Source organism: Panthera leo, chromosome B3, assembly GCF_018350215.1.
Source record: "Panthera leo isolate Ple1 chromosome B3, P.leo_Ple1_pat1.1, whole genome shotgun sequence".
Classification (NCBI taxonomy): domain Eukaryota; kingdom Metazoa; phylum Chordata; class Mammalia; order Carnivora; family Felidae; genus Panthera; species Panthera leo.
In genome coordinates, this window is record NC_056684.1 from 35,759,582 (window position 1) to 35,777,582 (window position 18,001).

General features: G+C 50.3%; 1 long non-coding RNA gene across 1 annotated transcript in view; it reads right to left on the minus strand.

Moving 5' to 3' along the window:
- Positions 1-256: 256 nt before the first annotated feature.
- Positions 257-18,001, minus strand: part of LOC122221856 — a 29,608-nt gene continuing 11,863 nt past the window's right edge. Inside the window, exons 7-8 of the long non-coding RNA XR_006203475.1 lie at positions 2,965-3,213; positions 257-336 (exon numbers count right to left, since the gene is read on the minus strand). This is a non-coding gene — a long non-coding RNA (uncharacterized LOC122221856). The remainder of the gene's footprint in view (positions 337-2,964; positions 3,214-18,001) is intronic.

The following is an 18,001-nucleotide window of genomic DNA, read 5'->3' on the forward strand; positions in this document are numbered from 1 at the left end:
CTTAACCTGATAAATTATCCTTTTATTTGAAGGTGTCTGGGCTGGGTTTCTGCCACTTGTAACCCAAAGAATCTTAACTAATGGCGATAGTTATTTCAACTGAGCGTATAATTTCGCCCGAGGTCTCTGGAAAGCCAAAGCAAAAAGTGAACCACACAACTCTCGTGCTCTGACATCACAAACCCCAATGCACCACGAAAGAGCGCCTTTCCTCAAGGGCTCGGGCCGTTTTCTCATGGTCTTTCGCACTGGTGGCCCGGAGCGACATCTTCCACAGCTGTTTTGGAAATGACGCAGAAACATTCCTCATGTGGCAGGCTGCCTCTTGGACTGAACCTTGACAAAAGACCAGCAACAGAAACCAAGCGTCAGTCAGCGTGCGTGAGGACCTCCTGCGTCTTTACCCAGAGAGGCAAACGGGCCACGGGGCTTGGGGTCTGGCCATTAATTGCCCCTGGCCCCTCTCTATGGCCTCCTCGGAAGCACCTCCAAGTGCCGCTCTGAAGTTCGACTAACCCGTCGTCTCTTTGGTTGGAAGGTTGGTGTTTCCTTGCGAGACCACAAAGCCATATTACATTCAAAGTTAAATAAACAAACGTTCGAGTCTGTGTTTTATTGGTTCCATACCATCTGCCATCTGGTTTGGGGGAGCAAGGAAAACTGTGGTTTTGTTGGTTTTGTGTGTGTGCGCGCATGTGTGTGCGTGTGTGCGTGTTGTTGTTGTTGTTGGGTTTTGTTGTTTTTTTTTTTTTTTTCTTTTCCCTGTGAAAATTCTCTAAGGTTGAACACTGACAGCAGTCCGGGCTGGTTAAAAGCCACCTAGTTTCCCACATCTTAACTCTCAGCTCAATGTTGGAGGCTGGTCTGGGTCCCCATCTGCTAAGCAGACTGTTGTGTGAAAATGAGATCTATACATATGCAGAGCTCCACAGCCTGGCTTCCAAGATCTAAAGAATTGTTATGAGTGAACCACAAGAAGTGCTTATTTAATGTTGACAAGCTGCACCCAGACCAAAGGCTAGAGCGGGGCATATGGAAAAGGAACAGAGAAAACCTGGTGTCTGAACAGCCCGGGCTGTCAGGAAAGGCAGCTACGCCTTCAAGACCCTGGGTTGCTAGAGCCTTCGAACTTGTAATGACTTGAAGGAGAAAATAAGCCCCAGACACTGGGTGGGAAATATGCCCCAGCCTGCCTGGAATCTTTAATCTGGAAATTGCGATGGCTCTTGGGGGGTTGGGGCACATTCCACGGTGGGCGTGGGGCGAGGGCCGACGTCTCTGAGCCTCCTGTTGGCCCAGCTGTTTTTAGCCAGCAGAGCCTGGAGCTGCTTGAAAAGAGTGGGGATATCCCCAGGGGAGGGGCTGGGGGGGGACGGGGACAACAAATATTAAGCTAGGGGAGGTACCCTCAGAGCATCAATTTCCACGCCTCTTACACCAGGTCTTTGGCACCCTTGTCTAGAAAACGAAGACGGACTTGGGCACGGGTCATAAATGCACCAGGGGTTCTCAAGAAAGGCCAGATTTTTTTTTTTTTTTTAACGTGAAAACGCCCAGTGTTTCAATGCCGGCAGCAATTACAGTTCCTGAAAGAAAATCCCGGCAAATAAAAGCCGTCTCCAGCCCACATAAAGCCCACAGGTGTCCAGTGGGTGACCTCCATGGGAAAAACTCAAGGGGACAGTCTTGGAAAAGCCTGGGACAAAGAGCACATCTTCCCTTGATGAAGGGCAGAAAGGCTAGTCCAGGCACATTGATCCTTCCTTTGTCTACACGGGCCTCGGACGACATGGAGGTATCTCCAGGCAATGACTCCTCCAGGCTCGGTCCACAGGAGCTGGGAAGGGTCCTCCCTAAGAGGTCCTCCCTTTACTAATCCTGAGCCCCAGGGGTGGTGGTGAAATTCCGGTGCTGGGTCACCCATCCTTCCTGGCCCTTAGTGACACAGACTCTGCCCGGCCCCTCCAACCTTGAGCTTCCCCGGTCTTTTTGCTTTGCAACTCGTTGCCGGGAAAGCGATGCGTACATCTGATGCTCCTGTGACATACATTCCCAGGTCCCCACAGTCTGGTCCCTTCCCAGCCACCTTTTTATAGTGTCACAAGTCAGCAAGCCGGGAAACTGCACAAAGTGAAACACGGCCATTTCATCTCCGGCCAGATGTCACCTCTCTTGGCATAAGGCAAGAGTCCTGACTGCCTCGGCAGCCAAAGAACTTTTAGCCTATTTCTTTTTCTGGGATTTGTTGTTGTTGTTGTTGTTGTGTGTTCTTTCTAATGGAGGTGTGAAAAAGTCCTAGGTTCAGTTTAAGTCCCTGATAAACACAACTCAGATTTTTTTTTTCCGGCGTCAAAATCTGCATATTTGTATTTCGAACAATGTAGGCGAAACAATGCAAATTCCTCCATGTCGTTTCCTCTTTTGGCCTAATGAATATCATTTGTTCAGTATGAAATCTCTACACTCGATGTCCCGTGCGTTGAAAGCAAAGGTATAGTAAATCTTGATAAGCTATTTAAAAAAAAAAATTAGGTAGGAGACCTGGTCTCCCATCAGCCGCCATCTTACTATGGGGTCTTGCTGAGTCATTCACTCTGAGCCTCACTGACCTCAACTGCCATATGGACAAGAGGGCATACAACCCCACCCCCACCCCCGCTCTACATTCCTGCAGAGAGAGCATGTGGGGCGGGGAAAGGGTGAGAACATTTCGAGGAGGGAGGCAAGCATGGTAAGAATTCCCATCGCCAAAACATCACAGGCACACAGACTCTGTGCTACCTAGGCACAAAACCACACAGACTGGGAGTCCGCTTCTAGAAACAAGGCTGGGCTCTGAGCTCGTGGGGGCAGCGGGTAGGTCCTGCTATGGCTAGGTCCCAGGTCCTAGCACAACACGTGTGCGGAGTCTGGAGCAGTCACTGCGAAATTCTCGCAGGTGAGAATCAGCTGGAAGCGACTGACCTGGCATTTCACAACTTTTCCAACCCCCCCCGAGGCTTGATTGCCCTGTGAGGTAGGATGGGGCCAGGCGTTGCTGTTCTCCAAACAGAACCGGCAAATGGAGGCTTGGCGAGGTGAGGTGAGCTTGGCAGAGCTGGGCTGGGGGAGAACCACATCTAGATCCCAAGTCTCTCTGAGCAGGGACTCTCGGTGACTCTCGAACCTTTATGGGGGCACACGGTCTGGAAGCGAGGGTGCTGTCCGAAAGACCTAGAGACAAAGGAGATTTTTAACTAGCTGATTTGGTGTCGAATCAGACCCAGACTTACGCCAGATTCGAACATGGAGGTAACATGAGGCAGCAAAGATTTCAGCAAATCTAGGGGAGGCAAAATTAACATGAGGAGAGTTCTATTGCTTGCATGGTTTTATTTTTTATGGTTTCTATTATTTGATTTTCCAGGGGCAATACCCCACCCCACTTTCACCCGTCTGCGGGCTGCACCCCATTAGCACTCACTGCGGTCTACCCAGGTACACGGGTATCTGGCTGGGTCCCAGAACATCTCAGCACGTCGGGCTGAGGTCTGAGAGTCCTGGGCTCCTGGGATGGACACAAACCCTGCGGCCAGCAAAAGGCAGGTAGCAAACACGCACGCACACAGCCTCACCCCCAAAGACAGGAAACCACATTCGGTCTGGGCTGGCCCCAAGCTGAGGAAGAAACTTTGAAGAAGTAACTTCCAGATCTGCTTCACCTACTGGAAGAGGCGTCCCTGGACGCCAGCTTTCAAGGATCCCTGGATGCTGAGGCCCTTGGCCCCTGGTCCGTGAAGATGTCCAGGCTGCTGCCCAGAATTGAATGCCGGGCCATTTCCTGCACTTTCATCTGCCCCATCAAATCCAGCTGAGTGTCTGGGACAATCCCCGCCCATTTCCTGGGCTCCTTTCCGCCCCCCTCCCCCCCTCCACCACCCCCCCCCCCCCCCCCCCCGCCGCCGGAGGTTCTGTAACCTCCTCTAAGTGCTGTACCCTTTCATCTAGTTAGACACCCCCTCGGGAGCGAAGGTTAAATTACAAGGCTCAGACCTACTTTTCAGCGAACGTCCCACAAAACCTTTGGTTGACGACCAACAGTGGGACCTCTTTAGGTAGAAGGCTTTTTCTGTCTTTGAAGCTACTACCCCACCCCTTCCTGCTCCCCTACTCTCCCAGAAGGAAAGGCAGGAGTCTTGGATCCTGGGGTCATGGGCCCTTTGGGTTAGGCACTGAGCCCAAAGTCACGGAGCCCTCTTCGGTCTGCTCCACACTCCCTTGGGCGGGGGCTTATGCAGCCTCTACTTGGCCATCTCCGGCCACAGGGAGCTCACTACCTCTCAGAGAATCTTCTTACAACTCAAGCAACACTGAGCATCAGGACGTACTTCCTCAAAAAAGCTGGCATCTGCTTCCCTGCTCATGAGGACCCACCGGAAAAGACAAATGGCTCCTCAAAGCCGCAGCTACACCTGGCAGCAGGGGGCAACAATTTCCAGTCTTAGACTGACTGTCATCTCTGTGTGTGCTTGGGTTAGTCGTTTCCATCCTTTCTGGCCTCCATGTCTCATCTCTAAAACGGGGAAGGCCTTTTCAGTATATGGGCTTTTGTCCGGGCGGGGGCCGCCTTAGACTCAAGGACTCAAAGAAGCCAGCACCACGGAAACCATGGACAGAGCCTGCGTTTCCTGGCTCCCCAGCTGTTGTGCTATTTCCACCCTTGGAGACAAGAGAGCATCGCAAGGATATGAGGAGGGGTACTACGCACAGCTAAAGTAGAAATGACGAGATGGGGTCATCGCTTCCGTGGAAAGAGCTTGTAGCATGAAGGCAACACAGCAGGACACAAAGACCTTGAGCTGAGACACAAGAGACAAGGACCCCTGCATCGCGGCTCAGTCATCAACTAGCTAGCTGGCCCTGGGCATGTCGCTTGACCCAGTCCTTGATTTCTTCCTCTGCTAATGGGAGACATTGGAATGGCTGATCTGCGCCTTAATAAGTCAGAGAATCGGTACGAAACATAGAGGTGGACCCCCAAAATAGCTTGGAGTTTGATCAGTTTTAGTAAAGCTATCCACAAGGCTGCTGGCAATGGCACCATACAAATACCAATGAAGCTCTAAGAAGGGGGGGGGGGGTGGGTACATGTCTGTCATGGTAAAAGCTTGGTGTCTGGCCAGAGGAGGCCCTTCCTATAGAGGAGAAGGTTCAAGGGCTCAGGTGGCAGAAACAAAGCTCGACTCTGGGTCTAGGCTCCACCGTTGCTAACCAGGTCCGTAAGCATGGCTTGGCTCTCTCAGCCATGGTTCCCTTGTCCTGAACACAAGGGCAATCCCTCCTACGGCATGGAGTTGGCATGAGGCTCAACAGGACCAGGTGCCTGGCACATAGTAGGCGCTGTGCAGGCTACAGAGGTTGTAGCTGGCTATACACGTGCCTGCAGGAGAGGAATAAGCCTTAGTAAAATCCAGACTCTTTTTTAATTCTTTAGCAGTCTCCAAGGACCTTGATCCTGTATCTGACTCAGAAATACCTCTCTTTCTCTGTCTCTGTTTCTGTGTGTCTCTCTCTGTCTCTGTCTCTCACTCTCAGACACACACACACACACACACACACACACACACACACACGATAAAAGAAAGAGAAAACCACAGTCAGCCTGGGGTGTTCCCAGGCATAGGAAAAACATGTATGGAACAAGTACCCAATGCAATAAATCAAACTGTGGGATCCAAATCTGAGCCGGGGTCCAACCTCCAGCTCCAGTTGCATCAGAGGGTGGGCCGTACTCTCTGTTCCTACAGCCAGCACTGCCCGGAGCTTCTGGCCCACTCTTCTGGCCACTCCTGAGGTAGTTGACCCCTTCTAGCGAGCTCAAGAGTGCCCAGAGTGGGAGGGAGAGAGAAGTGGGCTGGTGGCCATGGGGATGTTTGGCTTAGCTGAGCCAAGGAGATGGCTATAAAGCCTGGCTGTGGCAAACTGCCCTGATTGCCAGAGTGTTAACGTTGGAAGGGACTGCAGAAAGACATGGAGGTGTGCACACAGGAGCCCCGGGGTGGGGGGTGGAGACTCAGACTCTAGATATGCCTCAGCCTCTAATTGCTGGATGATTGCGGGCAAGTTTTACCATATCCAGGCAAGTTTTATCACAGAAAATGAGGGCCTTAGGTTACTAGATATCCTCCAAGAGCCTTTTCTGCAGCGAGATTTTGCTGAATTCCTCTGATGCCATTTAGCTAGTCAGCTTCTCACTGGGCTTCAATTCATTTCAAGAAAGCAGTTACTAAATGTTGATTGCATGCCAGGGGCTTGTGCTGAGCGCTGGTTGGGCCAAGAAGAAAAGACAGGGTTCCTGTTTTGCTGCTGCCAAGGAGCTCACAGTCTTATGAAGGCAAGCCTATCTTTAATCAAATAAATATAATTCAAGACAACACATAAGGTAGCAGCGATCCCCTTTCCTGGGAGGCTACAGAAGGCTCCATAAAGGAAAGGGATACCTGAGTGAAAGTTTGAGAGATAAGTAAGAACTTTCCAAAATACCGAAGGCAGAGGGTATGACAGAAACCAAATCCAAGGGGGAGTGTCAATGGATACGAATATTCATCCGTGCAGCTGTAGCATGGAGAGGGATGGAAAGGCATGAAACTAGAAAGACTAGCGGGAGACAGAGTGTGGAAGGGCATGTATGAGAGCCAAAGAATTAGTTCTTTATCCTATGGGTAATAGGGAGCCATCGAAGATTTCCTGGCAGGGGAGAGACAAAACCAGATCTGCATTTTAGGCCATTCATTTTGGCAGGAACATAGAGCCTCTGGATCAGCAAACAATAGTCCATGAGCCAAATATGGTCTGCAGCTTATTTTTATATGGCCTGTGAGCTACAGATATTTTTTTTTACTACAACTTTACTGAGAAATGATGTGCATACCATATAATTCACTTATTTATAATATACAACTTAATGGCTTTTAGCATACTCAGAGTCCTTTACTCAGTCAATGCAATGCAATTTCAACCTTTGCTCGGTCAATGTCAGAATACTTTCATCTCTTCAAAAAGAAACCCTATATCCTTTAGCTATCACCCGCCCCATTTCCCCATCTCACCTCAGCCCTACTTTCTGTCTCTATAGATTTGCCTATTCTGGATATTTCCTATAAATGGAACCTATAACGTATGGCCCTTTGCGTCTGGCATCTTTCGCTTCGTATAATGTTTTCGTGGCTAAGTAATATTCCATTGAATGGACATACCACATTTTGTTTCTCCATTCATTAGTTGGTGGACATTGGGTTGTTTCCACCAAAGAAGAGCATAGACATATGTGGCTCACACAGCCTAAATTCCTCCATCTTTTCACAGACTTGATGAACACCCTGCATAGCAAGCCTGGAAGTCAGAATTCCAGGTCAGGGATTCCAACAGTCCTCAAGTGACATCTGATGGTGGCTTCAACTAGAGGGAAGGATGCCATATTGAGTGGTAAAATCAACCGGACTTGGTTGGATGCTTTGGTGAAGGAGAGAACTATTGAGGAAAATTCATTTACCATAAGAGAAGCTGAACTTCAGACAGATAGAGCGGGCAGTCCACAGTGAAATCATGGCTGATGGCAAAGCTAAGCTAAGAATCCAGCTCTCCTCTTGAGTACAACCCATGGACTCGTGAGATTTCGGGAAAGCAGACTAAGCTGGTGGCCGTGACCTCGCTATACGACGCTTTCGCCATATGGCTAATCAGCCAAAAATGTGTATCCTGCGCTGGCACGTTGTCTCAACAAGAGCTGACAGTGTCTCCCTGGAGACTCCTGGAGTGTGAATGTCTCATGTGTCCCTCCAAACACCTTTGCAGGCTTCTCTTGATCCAGCCCCTTCCTTCCAACTAAAGAGGTAGGTTGCTCCTCTGCTGTCTTCCTCGATCTCTCCAGTCCTGCCCCCAAAGCTGTGAGCTTGGGCACAAAGCAGAAGTGGCTGTGGTGTCCCTACCAAGTTTGCCTGGGAGACTGCAAAGCTACAGGGTGCCAGGCCCGGAATACGGAATGAACCGAGACAAGGAGTTTTCTCTGCAGCACTTGTCTCTGGTAACTGCGCCCTCCGATCTCTTTCAACTCCGCTGGATCTCAAAAGAATCCAAACTCTAGCTTGGCAGAGAGGGTTCTCTCCCACTGTGCCTCAACATACCTCTCCAGCCACAGCCTCTCCCATGTCTCTGTGTCTCTGCTCTCTGCTTGTCTCATACTCTGTTCCCCAAACTTACCGTGCTCCTTTCCTGCCTCTGTGCTCTCCATGTGCTCCTCCTGCCCCTACCATCGTCCTCCCCCACTCCCTTCTCCGCCCAGAAAACTCCTGCTTATCCTTCAAAACCCATTCAAATATTCTTCCACCAGGAAGTCTCTCCCTCCAGCTCTTGTTCATTGGATTGGCCACATTGAATTGTGCATCTTTCTCCTCCACTAGACCTTGCCTTTTGTCTACGTTCTAGGAGTTTATGGGAGAGATTGGCCCATAGTCTGTACCCTCTAAATATTTGCTGAATGCATAAGAGAGGGAGCGAGTGAGCGAGCCGGCAAACATTCTTTCCCCCCATCCTTCAATTTCAAGGGGAATTGCATTCTTGAAACCCCTCTGGATCTTTCAGAGGAAGCCACTCTCAGCCTCACTGCTTTCCCTTCTATTGATCCTGGGATTTATGGCGCTATTGTTTCCTTTTATTAGGCTGTAATGGCCTCCGTTAAAACATGTTACATGGAAATAGGCTAATTAAGTGTGTCAAATAAGTCACCATCCCACAGAGTGGCCAGCCCTCCCCGGGCAGTGCTGTGGTGACTCACAGTGGAGGGAAGCAGGCAGGGCACAGGGACAGCATGTCCTCAACCCTGTTCCTCAGAGCAGTGGAGGCCCACATGTCAGAGGCTCATGGCTCTGCTCCGGGGGCCTCATGGAGTCATGCCCACCTGCATGAGTTGGAGTTGACAGCTCCCACGTTGGGAAACTTGCTTCCTGTTCCTCTGCCTGTTCCCAGTCTGGGTCCACACAGGAAGGGGGAAAGAGTTCAGGTCTCCAGTCCAGGGAAACTTCTAGTAGCAGGCTGATGATCAACTTTGGTGGGAAACCTGTTTTACCCACCTCTGTTTCCCATCCAGCAACACTTCCCAAATCCATGCTTGTTCGCAGGAAGCCAGGTCAGCAGGAGGCACCCCAGGTCTTGGGTGAGAGGTGAGGGTCTGCCTTTTGAGGAATTCCCAACAGGTCCTTGGGTTAATGAAGACCGGACTCCCAGACAGTGGTGTTTGCTCTTTTAGACAAGGATCTCATCCTGGGCTCTTCTTGTCCATGAGGGAACGGAGTATTTGATCAGATTCTCATGAGAAAGAGTCCCTTGAGGATAGGGACATTAGCTCACACGAACAATTTTCAGTTTTGCTCCCCCCCGTGGGAAAAGTCTCATCAACTGCTTGAATCCACTCTTCAAGGCCCAGGCAAGCCCGCAGTCTTCTCCTCCCTTGAACTTCTAAAGACAAACCGCCTTCAGGAGCATGTCTCAAAATACTAACCCTGTAGGCTAATAGGAGGGCTCTGCATGCCGAGAAGCTTGGAGAACATCGTGTGAACAGAGTTACACAGACTTATTTATGCAGGACCTCTCGGAGCTCTCCACATGTCAACGTGCATTACGAATCTTCAAGGAAAGTGTGACAGGACCCAACTGTTTCCTACCCCTCCCCAGTGTTAGAATCGTATATCCCTGCCCTCTGCTGTGTCATTTTGCAGTTCTTCCCACTAAACCAGGCTGTGTACGGTTCTAGGGTCCTCACTGGTGTTCAGCTTGGCCATGTGACTTCTTTGACCAAAGGAAAATGAGCAGAAGTGGGGTGTCTCAGAGCTGAACCGGTAACAGACATGGCAAGTGTCTGCTCATTTTCTCTCCCATTTTTGTCATTGCCCCGAAAAGAGCACAGCCCTTCTCCCAGAACGCAGCTGGTGAGGAGCATGAACACCAACCTATCATCTGAGACCGAGCGGCTCCCCCCAAACCCTTCCCGCCAAAGAATGACAAAGTAGCATCGAGCTGGTTTGTTACTTAGCGGTAAGTGACTGTATTAGTTTCTCATTGAGGCCGTAACAAAATACCGCAAACTGAGTGGCTTAGAGCGGCGTGCATTCATTCCCTTCCAGTTCCAAAATCTGGTCTCACTGGGGTGAACTCAAGGTATTGACAGGGCCGGTTCCTTCTGGAGACTCCAGGGGAGAACCTGTTGCCTTGTCTTCTGCAGCTTCCAGTGGCCACCTGTATTCATTGGTTCAGGGCTCCTCTCCCTGTCTTCAAAATGCCTCACTCCAATCATGATCTCTCTTGCTCCTCACTTTGACCTTCCTGCCTCCTTCTCATAGGGACCCTAGCGATGACATTGGGCCCATGTGAATTATCCAGAATAATCTTCCTACCTCAATATGCTTAATTCAATCACATCTGCAAAGTCCTTGTTGCCATATAAGGCAGCATTCGTAGGTTCTGGAGATTAAGATGGAAATGTATTTGGGGTCCATGATACAACTTGCTACACTGGCTGATACAAAAAAGGATAAACATATGTAGGGGTTCTTGGGGGCACCTGGGTGACTCAGTCGGTGAAGCGTCCAACTTCAACTCAGGTCATGATCTCATGGCTCGTGAGCTTGAGCCCCGCATCGGGCTCTGTGCTGACAGCTCAGAGCCTGGAACCTGCTTCGGATTCTGTGTCTCCCTCTCTCTCTGTCCCTCCTCCGCTCACGTGCGTGCGTTCTCTCTCTCTCTCTCTCAACAGTAAATAAACATTAAAAAAATTTAAAAATACAGATAGATAGGGGTTCCCTACGTTTTTTGGAATTTTTTCTCACAGGGCAACTCAGAATATCTCCTCCTTCCTTCTGAGGATACCCCTTTTGGAAACTGGGCCCTACCTCTATTATTGGGTATTTCTACTGCTAATTTGCAATTAAACCGAAACCCCACTGGCCACTGTAGGATTACAAATTCCTGTGGACTCATTTCGGCCACTTTCCCTTGCCAAGAGGGTCTCCTGCTTTCCTAAACTGTAAAAGAGGGATAACATCTGTCAGGCTTGAACCGATCGAATTCCGCAAGATGCTTCTGAGCATGTCGAGGCGGTGACCGGCCGTAATTTCTCAACAGACAGGCCTTGCCTTCCTTCCCTGCCTGCCTTTGCCAGAATGGAGAGCTGGCTGCCATCGTCAGTGGTAAATGCTCTTTGGCTGACAGAGGCAAGGTCTCCCTGATAACCGTGTCTCTGTCGTCTATCCTCTGCCCTTCCTCCTACGGTGTTAGGCATGTGGCCTGCACGGGCCTGTATCTATTTGCCCTGCTGTCCCCTAATATATGGAAGTCCCTGGGGGAGGTGGGCAGAAACTGTGTGCATGAATAGATGAGCCTTATCAGCACTCAATAGCTGTGTGGCATTTGGAACGTTTCTTGTTTTCTTGAGGCTTAAGTTTCCCCACAGGCTACCATGAGACCAGACCCGGGGCCCTGCGGCCTCTCCCTGCTGGATTCAAAGCCCTTGAGTCTGTGGCTCTCCCTCTTCCCACCATTTTGGTCAGCACAGCCATTAGACCCCGTTGGTACTGAATAAACATTTGGTGAGTAGAACATGGGTGCCCCTCTTTGTGCAAGCCTTTCCTATTTTGCATTTTACTGGGTTCTGTAAACCAAAATACCCTTCAAAAACCAAAAGAAAAAATGGCAAGTTACCCAGACCCCAGAACAGACCACTGGGACATGTTCAGGATCATTGGGCCTTCCCGGAAACCTCAAATCCCCCATGAAAAAACCAGTGCTACAGGAATAAATGCCACTAGTGAGTTCTGTATTCCAGGCGGATTTGCAGGGTAACCCTCTCCCCACCCGCCACCCCCCACTGAAAGCTTGGATCCTGAAACCCACAAAACTCTTTGGTAGTCACGGAGATTCCTATGGTTAAAAGAAAGATCTATTTTGTGCGAGAAGGGTGACCCAAAAAAGGGTTAAGCCCTAAAAGGTTCATTTCCTCTGCACTGCCTGCTCTAGAATCTGGGATAATTCCTGCCATTAATATTTTAAGCAACTAATTTGACATTTTTCCATTTAATTAACTTGCATACATATGAGAACAGGGTTTTGAGAGTACCATGACATTTAAACAAAGTCATTTAAGTGTTCCCATTTCTGGCGGAGTGCTGCTTTTTTCTTTGCCTTTTTTTTTTTTCTTTTTTGTTCCATTTCTGTTTTGCATTCCTGATCCTGACGCTGGGCTTATTAGCTCAGAGAAGTGACCAAATTTCCCAAAGCAAATGTCCCACAGCCTCAACCTAGGTGACGTGGGTGGGCCTAGAGCTCCGGGCTGCGGCTCTTTTAAACTGGATCCTGCTTTTCCATGCCTTTCTACAAATGGCGTTTCAATCAGAGCAGGCGCGTCACAGGCTAATGTTTTCCTGTTGCCACACCAACCCCGGGTGGGGGTTGGGGGAGGAGCGGCGGGAACGCAGACCATTTATCAAATGTAACCATCTCCACAGAAGAGCTGGGGCTTGGGGAGGGAAACAATAGCTCCGTGACGATTTTCTCTTCCAAATGACAAATAATTGCTGTCATATCATCAAATGATTAAGAAATAAAGGAAAACAGACAAATGGAGTGTATCCATTGAGGGATGGTGGGGGGGGGGGTCTGGGGAGAGGCTCGCTCAATGTTCCATAATTGAAAAATTGCACCCTAATTAGCTCCCACCCCAGAGAATTCATGAGTTCTATGCGCCATCCAATCCGCAGCCCGCCAAGTCACAGAACTTGCAGCCATTAAAGTTTACTGCTGGTTTCAGAAGGGGCTGTGCAGTCTCCACATGCATCCAGAGAGTGAGGCTCTTCAGCTTGCCCAGCCCTCAAGAAGGATTCATTACTTCATACTTTCATCTGCCATAATTAATCACAGATTTTCTCTGCCTATCAACAGCTCCGGCTGCTCTCCCCAGATGAACCTGGGCACTCATGCCTCCAGCTTATCGGTGGTGGCCAGGCCAGCCTGGCTCACACAAGGTCACGGGAGCTGTATTCCCAGGATACAAAATGGCGCCCCCTCATCCCAGGCGCCATGGGAGAGAGAGGGTCCTGCATTTAAAATGAAATCCCTTTGCAAACCGAGCTCATGGGACTCTGGAGAAATCCAGTCTTCATTTCCACCCATGTTCCAGATATTCTTTGGGGCTTTCTAATGAGGCTGTCAGGAAGAATAGCACTGTAAGAGAGGCGTGTCCCCATTCTCTTCCATTCCCTCCCCCTGGACCTGGGTTTAAATCCCAGCTGCATGACCTCATTAGCTGCATGACCTTGGGAAAGTGACTCAGTCTGTCTGAGCATGAGTTTTTCCTTTTGTAAAACGGAGACCATAGGACCTACCTTTCAGAGAAGATGGTGGCTGGAGAATGCCATTGTGAAGGACCTGGGTTATGGGTGCTACCAATGCCTCTTGATGCCTTTACGTAAAGTGGGGGTAATGATCTTACCTCCCCACTAGGATTTTAATGAGAATTGAGTAGAGAACGCATTATATGTGTGTAAAGTGCCTTGCACAAAGTTGGTGCCCAGGAAATATTCGAAATGAACTGAGCTGAATCACACATAATTGGTTCATTCATTCAATCCATCAGCTAATAGTTGTTAACTGCCTACTTTTTGTCAGACACTTTGTTCAGCATGGGATATATGCTGGGGGGGTGAGACAGACTTGATTCATGCCCTTGGAGGCTCACATTCTAGTGGGGAGCACAATGGAAACCAAAGTTAAGAAAAACAACACACAAGTTGTAAAAAGTTCTATAAAAAAAAAAAAAAGACAAGAACACAGATGAAGGCTAAGAGCTGGTGGTGAGTTTTAGACCTAGCGGCTAAAGACGCAAGCATGTGAGGAATGGTCAGGAAAAGCATTCCAAGCAGAGGACACAGCCTCGGAGAAGCACAAAGTACCTTAACATATTCCAGGAACAGAGAACAGGCGATGAGTCGGGCCATTGGAGCACCCAACCCCAAATCTCAGTGATTTCAGACAATATTAGTGTATCCCTTTTTCTCCTCAGAACCAATCGGGTGTTTGGTTGGAGGTCTTTTGCTCGGTTGCTCAAAACCCAAGCTCCCTGCCATCCTCCGAGGTCTCCTTGGAGTGGTCCATTACAGCCTCTGCATGCAGTCAACGGCAAAAAGAAAAAGCTTTGGGGGCCAAGACCAGAGGTGATGCATCTCACTTGCACTCATATTCCATTGACAAGAACTCCGAGGTACGGCCCCGCCTTACCGCGAGGAGGGGGGGGACGGTGTCTGGCCATGTGCACAGGAAGGCAATAAACAGCTTGGGAAGACACATAGCGATGTTTCTGCCTCCCAAGGCGAGTAAGGGTAGGTAGCCTGGAGTGAGATGAGACGTGGAAGTCAGTTTGTACAGGGCCATGTAAACAAGGGGAAGTGTGGGGTTCAGGCAAAGAGAATGAGAAGCCGTTCCAGGGTATTCCTTACATGCCAGTTTAGATCTAATCCAGTGAGAATGGGAAGCCAGTCAAAACTAATGACATGACCTAAGTTATATCATAAGAGGACCCCTCTGGCTGCTATGAGGAGAACACATCTGCAGAGGGCAATAACGGTCCCTGGAAGGTACCTTGGGTTAGGTGATGGGGAAGGGGATGAAGAGAATGTGACAGACTTGAGAGACTTCAGTCCCTGGAAACTGGCTCCAGTCTCACTGGCTAGCCGGCACGCAGGCACGTGCCGACCTGGGGCTGTCATGTGCGGCCCCAAGAGATGAGAGAAAACACGAAAGCGCTGGGCCATGCAGCTGGCCTGTGGAGAGGAGGAATTCCAGAAGTTTCCACCTGGACCGAAAGCCGGGAATCTGTCTCCTCGCGGGCCCTCTGGCCCATCGCGGCAGCAGACCCTCCAAGTCCTGCTTCCACGGCGGGTTGAGAGAAGTTAACAGTCAACCAGCCCAGTTCCCGCCGGTCCCAGGGCCGGGGGGGAACTGGGATGAAGCGGGCAGTTCTCGCAGAGACCGCTCATAGGGCACAGGCTTCGAGTGGGTCCAATGAATCCTCACAACTGGGCTGGGAGGATGGAAGGCGCTACTGTGGACGCTCCATTTTACAGACAAAGGAACACATTCATGTTGCTCTTGTGACTTGCTCCTATTCGTAAAAGCACCGGTTGGGAGACAGGTCTTCTGCTCGCGCCGGAGTTCGTGACCGGTGGGCTTTGCCTACACTCGCACAGAGACCGACAGGTGCGTGAGGATCTGCCCGGGGCTCTTTACGGTCCGTGTTTCCTGCCAACGTGGCAGCGGCCTCCTCCAACCGGATGCTGCCCAGTCCCGTGGTCTTCCAGCGTCCCGTTCCGCGATGCCTTCGGACAGGTCGCTGCCTTATGAAGCCAGCTGATCTTCACAATCGCCCGGCAGCCTTTAAATACACAACATCCTGGGGCGCCTGGGTGGCTCAGTCAGTTGAGCATCCGACTCCGGCTCAGGTCATGATCTCGCGGTCCGTGAGTTCGAGCCCCGCGTCCGGCTCTGTGCTGACAGCCTGGAGCCTGTTTCAGATTCTGTGTCTCCCTCTCTCTCTGACCCTCCCCCGTTCATGCTCTGTCTCTCCCTGTCTCAAAAATAAATAAAACGTTAAAAAAAATTTAAAAAAAAAATACACAACATCCTGAGCTACCCCATACGTATTACGGCAGACTCTAGGGACGAGGGGAGCCAGTCCGCTGTATTTTGAAATCTTCCCGGGCACACGGCGACATGGCGCTTGGATAAAAGCCTAGCGGTGGGTTCGGTGAGGCTCAGGGAGAAACCGTGATTACAGAGTGAATTCTTGACAGCCAGGAGAAGATAAAGGGTCTCTGGCCCTTCTAGTCTCTTTTCCACAGCACCGTCCTCACGCTCCGAAGGGGTCTTGGAGGCATCCATCCTTACCAATGACCTGGAAACGTCAGAGCAGGCCAGGAGCTCCGAGGTTATCTTTCCAACCCAGGGGTTCCCGCATTTCTGTTGGACCAACCGCGTCAGAGTCGGAGGAGGCACTCATTATCGCGCGGCTTCCTGGCCTCGCTCCGTACCTCCTGTCTCAGCGACCTTGGGGTTGATATTTTCTAAAACACCTCTGGTGATTCCGCTATCAGCCATGTTTGGAAACCACTGATCCAGCCTTCCCCATGTTGTAAGTCAATAAAACTGAGGCCCAGAGAGAAGTAATTTGCCTAAGATTACCCGGCCTATGAGCCAAGTTTCCTGGCTCTAGTCCTCACCCGTCAGAAAGCCCCTCCACGCGTGGGGGCAGGGGGAGGGGGTGCTTAGCCAGCAGTGGCGGGATGGGCCATCATGTTGAAAGAGCTGCTCAAGAGAGATATCTAATTAGCTGACTGTAGCAGTTTTCCTTCCCCTGGTTATTGATGCTTCTTCTCCCTTCTCTCCCTGGTACTTCCCCTGCTCATCCTAATGTGATCAATTACTCACAGGAATAAATTACGCACACAGCCTACAGTCTATTAGGTAATCGGTGATGCACCGGCTAGGGGAGCCAACAGGCAAGACAGGCTGTCTGGAGTGTAGGCCAGCAGAAGGGACAGTGTGGGCCCAGTGCATGGAGGAGTCTCCAAACAGAAAAGCCCAGCCCTCCAACAATTGTCGAACTGTCTGGCCACCCCCCGCCCCCCGCCCCCCGCCCCAGACAGGCTCGCAGGCCAAACTTGAAAACAACTTTTGAAACAGCTGGCCTGCCGCTCTGTCGGGGCTGCAGTTCCACGGGCCGACCACCACCTTCCCCATCTCCCACAGCCCCAATCCCTGAGGAGGCCTAGCTCCGATCCAGCTGGAACTAGAGCCTGCCTCTCAGATCTTGGGGTTCATTCAAAGCGCCAGGGATCCTATTAATACGGAGGAGGTCCGGGGGGGGGGTGCCTACGACCGCCTTGCCAACACCAGTGCCGCTGGTCTGGAAAACGACGCCCTAGCAATCGGTGTGGGCAGCACTGAGAGGTCGCTGGCTTGTTCATAGGCAGAGGTTCTTTTCCCGGCCACCCCCTTTGTATGTGCTGTGCCGCCTGCCCGCAACACCCTCCCCATTGGTATCTGCTTCGAAAACTGCTCGCCAGTCGCATATTCTGGCTCGGACGCACCTGCTCTCTGAAAGTCTTCACTGACTCCCCCTGGAGTCTCAACTTAGAGCAAATGATACTTTCACTGTGTCCCGCTCACACTCCGTTATAGCAACGCTTACCTAAATTAGTGTGCCACTCGATGGCCTGGGAACTCTGTAAAAACTGTCCCAACTCTTCCGTTTCTCCGTGCCCGAGCCTCACAGAGGGCTCTGCTAGGCACTGGGCACGGTTACAGGGCCTGGGAACTTTTCAGAGATCCCTAAAAACTGGCTGTAGACCTGAAAACAAAATTATTGGATCCCAAACACGAAGGAAAAGCTTTGCAATGGAAATGAATAAAATTTTACTGAAACGTCCACAAAACAGAATATTACATCAACCGCCTTAATGGTTCCATTTAGCATTCCTAAAAATTCATAAAAATTTCACTGTCTTTGAGAACGACGTGCAGGTTAGATGTTTCTCACTTTGCAAGAATTCTCGAGCACCCCCATAACTGCTGCGAAATCAAAGCCGGCCGTAGATGGAACGAATTACTTGTAGCCAAATAATTTCAAAAGTGACGTTATAAGATATAATCCTTATTTTTCTTCACAGAAAAAATATACCTCATATGGAATATGGGTGAATTGCAATACATTTGATCCGTGTGAGTCAGAGCTTCCAGAGCAAGCGTGTCTAGGTCTTAGAAAGTCTGAACACAATCTTGATGTCTGGCCTAGGGGAAGCACGCAGTACATTTCTCCCAAAGGAAGGGGATGAATGAATGGCAACCCAAAGTGATTCTGAAAAGTGCGTCGGTGGGAGGAGAGGAAGGAAAACAGGCGAGAGAAATATATAAAGCCTAAGCC